This window comes from Silene latifolia, chromosome X (genome assembly GCF_048544455.1).
Source record: "Silene latifolia isolate original U9 population chromosome X, ASM4854445v1, whole genome shotgun sequence".
In the NCBI taxonomy this organism is placed as follows: Eukaryota; Viridiplantae; Streptophyta; class Magnoliopsida; order Caryophyllales; family Caryophyllaceae; genus Silene; species Silene latifolia.
In genome coordinates this window covers 61250593-61259605 of record NC_133537.1, presented here as the reverse complement: position 1 = coordinate 61259605, position 9013 = coordinate 61250593, and positions in this window count along the sequence as shown.

Below are 9013 nucleotides of genomic sequence, written 5' to 3'. Positions count from 1 at the left end.
TGAATTGAAGTTTCAGAAAATGGTATTAAAGTTACAATTTCTGTCGAAAAAAATTTGATCATTAAAGTTTTGTAGGCAGTGAATTAAAGTTCCGTAATTTATTGTTAAAGTTTACGAAAATTAAGTAATTGGAGTACAAGAAAAAGTAAGTATTAAAGTTTCAGAATTAGTATATTGAAGTTTCAGAAAACAGTACTAAAATTAAACTTTCTGTGGAAAAGGTTTCTTTTAAGAATTGATATGCAAAAGATATTTGAGTCTGTAAATACGTGTATATGTATAAGTATGTATGTAGGAATACGTATACCTATACATATGTCTGTCAAATATTTGAGTCTGTAAATACGTGTATATGTATAAGTATGTATGTAGGAATACATATACGTATTAAAATACGTATACTACTATTTGAGTCTGTCAAATATATGAGTCTGTAAATACGTGTATATGTATAAGTATGTATGTAGGAATACGTATACATATACATATGTCTGTCAAATATTTGAGTCTGTAAATACGTGTATATGTATAAGTATGTATGTAGGAATACGTATACGTATTAAAATACGTATACTACTATTCAAACTTTTTACTATTCATACGCGTCTAGAAGCTCAAGTGAAGACGCAGTCTCAAAAGTCAAAAGTCAAAAGTTTTGCAGAATCCTATCATGTTGTCGGGACAGTTGGTATCTTTCTGGAGAGCTCCAAGACAGTTGTCTTTCCACTAACTCAAAAGCAACGGCTCTAATGCACCTGCGAATAAGATGTCAACAACGCAAAAGCAGATCATCATTAAAGCCTTTGAAGTCTGCCTATAAAAACGGACGTCCTCAGCATTCAAGAGCATCAAGTTTTTTTCTGAAGAAAAATTAATAAGGCTTCAAGCCAAAAATAGTTAAAACTTGTAATTCAAGATCTCTAGTTGTAATTCATAAATTGTAAGCTCTCAATTTCTTAATTCAAATTACATTGTAATCTTTAATTCAAATATTTAGAAAATTATTTACGTTTGATTTCAAACCAACTCTTTTCATTAATTTTATTTTCTTTTAACTGTCTTCATTTCCGCACTCTGATCTACCCTGAGCTCCTACCTGGTATCAGAGCCATTAATAAAGGCTCAAATATACTGTGTTTGTTTACCCTGTAGAGGTGTTGGTAAGGTGTTGGTCAGCCTTGTTAAATCCATTGGTAAGCCTGTGTTTAGGTGTTCCTGGTAAGGTGGTCCCTCCGTTCCCATTTATATAGAGTCTGCATTCATAAGTGTGTTTTAACCCTTATTCATGGCAAACTGGTTAAGAAGGGCGTTCCAAGTTGGAACAAGTAAAGACATGTCTACAGTTCAAAGCAATGAAATTAATGTTCCTGTTGATTTTTCAAATTGGGATATTCCAAAAGAAAATCCCACTGAAATTTAAAAAATAGGATCATTTGATTTCAAAACGGCATTTTCTATAAGAACGCATGAAGAAACAAGAAGCATTCATAATACCACAAAAATATTGCATTTATTGTCTCAAACTAGTTTAAAAGATTATATTCAAAGAAAATATGGAGTTATACCCTTCGACAAGTCCTTCCACCTCCCTATCCATTATCCCTGGTTAGAGAATTCAAAATAAAATGGTGGAACAAATTCATGGTGGAACTATGTTCCCCTGAGAACGTTCAATCATTTTTAACTACTGGCAAAAAACTTGGATGGAGCATCAATAATCTTAATAAAGATGCTTCATCCTCAAAACCCAAAATTCCAAAAACTCCAACCTCAAAAATTGATGATAAACTCATCAAACAAATGATTAATGATCCAAACCTCAGACGGCAACTTATCAGCGCAATTAAAAATCAAAACTCTGATGACACTAACTCCTCTGAATCCAGTACATCAGAATTTTATGAGGAGTCACAAGACCCTTATGAATTTTAATTCCAAAATATATATATATATATATATATATATATATATATATATATATATATATATATATATATATATATATATATATATATATATATATATTTAGGGGGATGGGTATTGTATTGAAGTATATAGTATTGTGTTTTGTATTATATGACGGTATGTAATATGTCTTTCAAATATTTGAGTCTGTAAATACGTGTATGTCAATATGTATAGGTATGTATGTAGGAATACATATGTCTGACAAATATTTGAGTCTGTAAATACGTGTATATGTATAAGTATGTATGTAGGAATACGTATACGTATTAAAATACGTATACTACTATTCAAACTTTTTACTATTCATACGCGTCTAGAAGCTCAAGTGAAGACGCAGTCTCAAAAGTCAAAAGTTTTGCAGAATCCTATCATGTTGTCGGGACAGCTGGTATCTTTCCGGAGAGCTCCAGGATAGTTGTCTTTCCCCTAACTCAAAAGCAACGGCTCTAATGCACCTGCGAATAAGATGTCAACAACGCAAAAGCAGATCATCATTAAAGCCTCTGAAGACTGCCTATAAAAACGGACGTCCTCAGCATTCAAGAGCATCAAGTTTTTTTCTGAAGAAAAATTAATAAGGCTTCAAGCCAAAAATAGTTAAAACTTGTAATTCAAGATCTCTAGTTGTAATTCATAAATTATAAGCTCTCAATTTCTTAATTCAAATTACATTGTAATCTTTAATTCAAATATTTAGAAAATTATTTACGTTTGATTTCAAACCAACTATTTTCATTAATTTTATTTTCTTTTAACTGTCTTCATTTCCGCACTCTGATCTACCCTGGGCTCCTACCTGGTATCAGAGCCATTAATAAAGGCTCAAATATACTGTATTTGTTTACCCTGTAGAGGTGTTGGTAAGGTGTTGGCCAGCCTTGTTAAATCCGTTGGTAAGCCTGTCTTTAGGTGTTCCTGGTAAGGTGGTCCCTCCGTTCCCATTTATATAGAGTCTGCATTCATAAGTGTGTTTTAACCCTTATTCATGGCAAACTGGTTAAGAAGGGCGTTCCAAGTTGGAACAATTAAAGACATGTCTACAGTTCAAAGCAATGAAATTAATGTTTCTGTTGATTTTTCAAATTGGGATATTCCAAAAGAAAATCCCACTGAAATTTACAAAATAGGACCATTTGATTTCAAAACGGCATTTTCTATAAGAACTCATGAAGAAACAAGAAGTATTCATAATACCACAGAAACATTGTATTTATTGTCTCAAACTAGTTTAAAAGATTATATTCAAAGAAAATATAGATTCATTCATTTTGGATTAGTACAAGTAGATATCAAACCTTTGGTACACAAAGGTGTTGATCTACCAATCTTCATGGCTTTAAGAGATAATCGTCTTAAAGCTTATAAAGACTCGTTACTTGCAGTAATTCAAATTAATGTTTGCAATGGTCCTGTTTATTTCAACTGTTTTCCTGATTTTTCAGTTGATTTGCATGACCCATGAATTCAAGATGCATTAGTTTTAGATATTCATATTTTGGATAATAAATTCAAAGAATTTGCTAGAAACTTTGCTATAGTCTTTAGAATTTATTTCAAACTTATGTCATCTACAGTTAGTCCAAAATTTATTCATGAACCATCTTCTAAGGAAGAAACTATTTTCTTAGAAGTCCATTCAAAAGATAATAAAGCTAAATCCTTAATAACTACAGCACGAGCACTTCCTTGGAATAAGGTTTCTATTCCAGAAGTACTACAGATTCCAAAGGAGTTACCAACTCCAAATATGATCAAAAAAGATTTACATGATATAGAAGAAGATGATAACAGAGTTCTCTTACGATTTAATTCGTTTAAAGAAGCATCTTCCTCATCTACATCCTTTCATAGTACTCCTTCAAGAAAGTCTTTTTCTAATATAGAAAATTCTGATTTGACTTATAAGGTCCATTTCAAATCTCCAATTCCGGAGTATGAAGCAACTTCATCTCCTCCTCAATCTCCAACCTTGTCAGATTTTAATTCTATCAAGGTTATTACTACTGAAAAGAAATTCCAAATTGATAAAGATCTTCTTCGGGAAGATTTTATGTCTGAAGCTAATAATCAAAATAGAGATTGGTTTCGTCTTTTCAAAGAAGATATTAAAGATCAAATCCGTGAATATTGGTATGCTGATATGGAAAGACTAGCACTCAATATTCCATTTTTTACCTGGTTCTCTCTTCATTGTTCTAGAAATGGGATTAAAAATCCCTATGAACAATCTTTCATTCAAGTTCAAACACAATTAACAAAAAATTGGAATATGAAGGATGGAAGAACTGTCACTTCTATTCATCCTCCTCCTTCAACCTTTACATTTTCGGTTGGGGGCAATAATCTTGAAGCTACTCCTTTTAAAATGGGTAGGATAGAACATCCTAAAGAAACTGTAGTTGTGGAGGATATTGTGAAAGTCTATCAACAAAACAACTACACAAATCAAATTCTTCAAACAATAGCTAATCAAACCAGCCATATTTCTACCAAGCCAGAGTCTAAATCTTCATTAGAACTAGCAACATCCAGTTCTACTACGGGGTCTAGATTTCCCAGAGAATTGAACTCTCAACCATTATTCAAGCCACAAAGTCTTCCTTACTCAATTACTAATAAAACTAATCAATCTTTAGTCAATCTTCCAAAGAACAACGAAGAATGCTGATTTACTTCAAAAAATATCTCGAAGCCTTGAAGATATATCTTCAAAACAAATCAAAGTCATAAAAAAGAATGATTCTTGTGATTCTAACTCTTCTGATTCATCTTCTGAATCAGATCTTCAGGTTGATCAATTACAAAATCAATTCCAAGAAAACAATGATCTTAATAAAATAAGATCTTCGTGGAAAAATACTTCCACCAGAAATTACTATCCTCAACCTACTCCTCCTGATCTTCAATATGAAGAAAGGTCTAAATTTCAATCAAAAAATTATAGTCCGGATGCCCTCCATGAATGGAACATAGATGGCAAATCCGAATATGAAATCCTCAATACTCTTCAAGAAATGGGCATGGCTTCAGCCGCCTATAAAACCCGAATAAACGATGAGAAAGTAGTTTTCAACTTCCTCATCTCTGGTTTTACTGGTCAACTCAAATATTGGTGGGATAATTCTTTATCTCTTCAAGAACAAATGTCTATCTATGAACATACCATAGAACTTGAAGATGAAAATGGTGACATAACCCTGGTATCTGATTGTGTTAACCATCTCATGCTTATAATTGCTATGTATTTCGTGGGTAATCCTCGCGAAGAATTATCAGCTCAAAAATTTGTTCTTACAAACCTACGATGTCCTACACTAAGTGATTATCGTTGGTATAAGGACACATTCCTCACTTATGTCCTAAGAAGACCAGACTGTAATGAATCCTTCTGGAAAGAGAAATTCATCTCTGGACTTCCTAATTTATTTGCTCAAAAAATCTTCAGGAAACTAAAAGAAACCTGTGGTACTGAAAATGTCCAATACAGAGAAATAACCTATGAGCAATTATTTGCCTTTATTAAGAACCAAGGTTTATCTCTCTGTGAGGAACTGAAACTTCAAATGAAGTATAATAATGAAAGGAAGATATCAAGAAGGGAACTAGGATGCTTCTGCGAAGTATTTGGTCTTGAAAAGATTCAAGCTCCTTCTTCTAAACATTGCAAACAAAATAAACGATTTAAGAAACATCGATCCTCTCAAAAATTACCTTATCAAAATCCACATCCGTATTACAAAAAAACGCTTATGATCTGTTATAAATGTGGTAAACCTGGCCATAAAGCAGATAAATGTTTTACAAAACAAAAAATTAAGGAATTGTTTCAAGACGATTCCCTGCTCTGTAGCAAAATTTCCAAGCTACTTCTCAAATCTTCATCATCCTCTTCTGGGAGGGAAGATATTGACCACATCCAAAGTTCTTCAGATTCTGAAGCTTATGATTCAGCTTCCTCTTCACCTATTCAAAAGATTCAAGTTATAACAGACAAAGATAGCAAAGAGTTCCTCTTTGACTTAATTGATTCAATTGATAACCCTGAGATTAAGAGAGATGCTTTACAACGTCTCAAATCTTTAATCTTAAAAGAGCAAAAAATCTCTACTACTGAACCATTCAGCATTTCCAAGCTTCTCAGCATATGTCCTGAGAATCCTATCAGGGGAAAATCTTTTATAGATCTAACCTCTTCTCCTACTAAGCAAATGCAACAAGAGATTAACTCTCTAAAAGTTCAAGTTAATGAAATTCAAAAGTATCTTCAGAATCTTGAGATTAGAGATTTTGAAATACAAACTAGATTAACTAATCTAGAAAAATCAAAATCTACAGAAGAACCAATGTTTTTTGAAGAAAGCACTATTGAGGCTAATGCTAATTCTGATGACATTGGCTCATCTAAAAACGATACAACATTCGTCAAAAGTATTGAAAGTATAAACTTTCAAAAATGGTATTCTATAGTTTCCTTTCAAATAGGAGATTACAAAGCTAATCTTTTGGCATTAATCGATAGTGGTGCAGATCAAAACTGCATTAGGGAAGGTATAATACCTTTTAAATATTGTACAAAAACAAAAACTCAATTGTATGGTGATAATGGAAGCCCATTACATATTGAACATAAAATTTCAAAAGCAAAAATCATAAATGATGATTATAGCTTCAAAAATACTTTTATAGTCGTAAGAGACATAAAAGAGGACATAATTTTAGGAACTCCGTTCCTAACTCAAATTTATCCTTTTAATGTTGATAATAAGGATCTCCATACAGACATTTTGGGAAGACAATTATCTTTTAAATTCATCAATCCTATGATGCAAAAAGATATCTCTCTTCTTCAATCCTCCACAATTTATCAACATATTAATACTATTGAACATAAAAGAAAATTAATATCTCAACTCAAAGAAGAAGTTTCTTATACTAAGATTGAAGAAAAACTTCAATCACCAGCTATACAGAAACAAATTCTTGATTTAGAAGAATTATTCAAGAATAAAGTCTGTGCTGATATTCCTAATGCTTTCTGGGATAGGAAGAAACATGTTGTCAATCTTCCATATATCAGAGACTTTTCTGAGAAATTAATTCCAACAAAAGCACGTCCTATACAGATGAACGCAGAACTCTTAGAAGTCTTCAAGAAAGAAATTCAAACTCTTCTTGATAAGAAACTCATAAGACACTCCAAGTCTCCTTGGAGTTGTGCAGCTTTCTATGTTATGAATAATGCTGAAAAAGAAAGAGGAGTACCTCGTCTAGTCATTAACTATAAACCTTTAAATAAGGTTTTACAATGGATTAGGTATCCCATACCTAATAAACGAGATCTTCTTAAACGTCTTTATAATACAAAGGTATTTTCGAAATTTGACATGAAGTCAGGTTTCTGGCAAATACAGATTGCAGAGGAAGACAGGTTTAAAACAGCATTCACAGTCCCCTTTGGACATTACGAATGGAATGTAATGCCCTTTGGACTAAAAAATGCTCCTTCAGAATTTCAAAATATTATGAATGATATATTCAATCCATTTTCTACATTCTCAATTGTATACATTGATGATGTTTTGATTTTTTCCCAGAGTATTGAACAGCACTTCAAACATCTTTAAACATTTCTTTATACCATTGAGAAAAATGGATTTGTTGTCTCTGCCCCAAAAATGAAACTTTTTCAAAGCAAAATCAGATTTTTGGGACATGACATATACAAAGGAACGATTAAGCCTATAGCCAGAGCTATAGATTTTGCAGATCGTTTTCCAGATCAAATAAAGGATAAAACTCAATTGCAAAGATTTCTGGGATGTCTAAATTATGTTTCAAATTTTTTCCCAAATCTCAGACAATTGTGTAAACCTTTATTCCAACGACTCAAAAAGAACCCTCCTGCATGGTCTAAGTCTCATACCAGCATAGTCAAACATCTTAAAGAAAAGGTCAAGTCTTTACCATGTTTGGTCATCTCTGACCCAAATGCATTCATGGTCGTAGAAACAGATGCTTCTGATATTGGTTATGGAGGCATTCTTAAACAAAAGAGTCAAAATGCCGAGTGTCTAGTTAGGTTTCACTCTGGAGTCTGGACTGGCCCTCAAACAAATTATTCAACTATTAAAAAAGAAATTTTATCAATTGTTTTATGCATTTCAAAATTTCAAGTTGATTTATACAATAAGAAATTTCTTTTAAGAATTGATTGTAAATCAGCAAAAGAAGTTTTGAAAAAAGATGTTCAAAATATTGTTTCAAAACAAATTTTTGCAAGATGGCAAGCAATATTGTCAGTCTTTGATTTTGATATTGAATACATCAAAGGGGATCAAAATTTTCTCCCTGACTTTCTTACAAGAGAATTTTTACAGGGACGCAATGTCAAGCAAGAACAAAGGAAAGGGAAAAGCTCAACAAGGAGGATATCAGTCCTTTGATGACTACGAAATGAATATTCAAATCACAAAACCCTCCACTTCAAAACCATCTACATCAAACTCCCAAAACATTCAAATTAAAACATCCAACCAATTCATACCATTAACTTCAAACTTTCCCTCTTTACCTTACTGTCAAGCAGTAAAAAAACCAGTCAAACCTTTCAAAAGGTCAAAAACATCAAGAGGAGGTAAATAACAATACTTCATCATCCTACGTCTCCAAACCAGCAGTTGAACCTCTCTGCCTCACCAAATTCAAAGAAGTTCCATCCGTTCAGGAAGTCAGAAAAAATACCTACAAAACTTTTCCCACAAACCTTCATTGGTTTTCTGACAATACCTCCAAAACTCAACGATTTTATGAGTTCATCTTAGTTGATTCCGGATCTGCAGACTTTAAACATGACAGATCAACAAATGGTGAAATCATCTATTCAAAATTAATAATCAAAAGGGTTATTCCATCTGATGAATGGATTGAACCACATGCTGAAAAAGAATTTTCAAAACGGTTTATCCCTCAAACTTACTCCTACACCGACTACAAACTGGCATGGTCAAGAGCTCTGCTTTTCCGAGACTTTGACCACTCTTGGTTT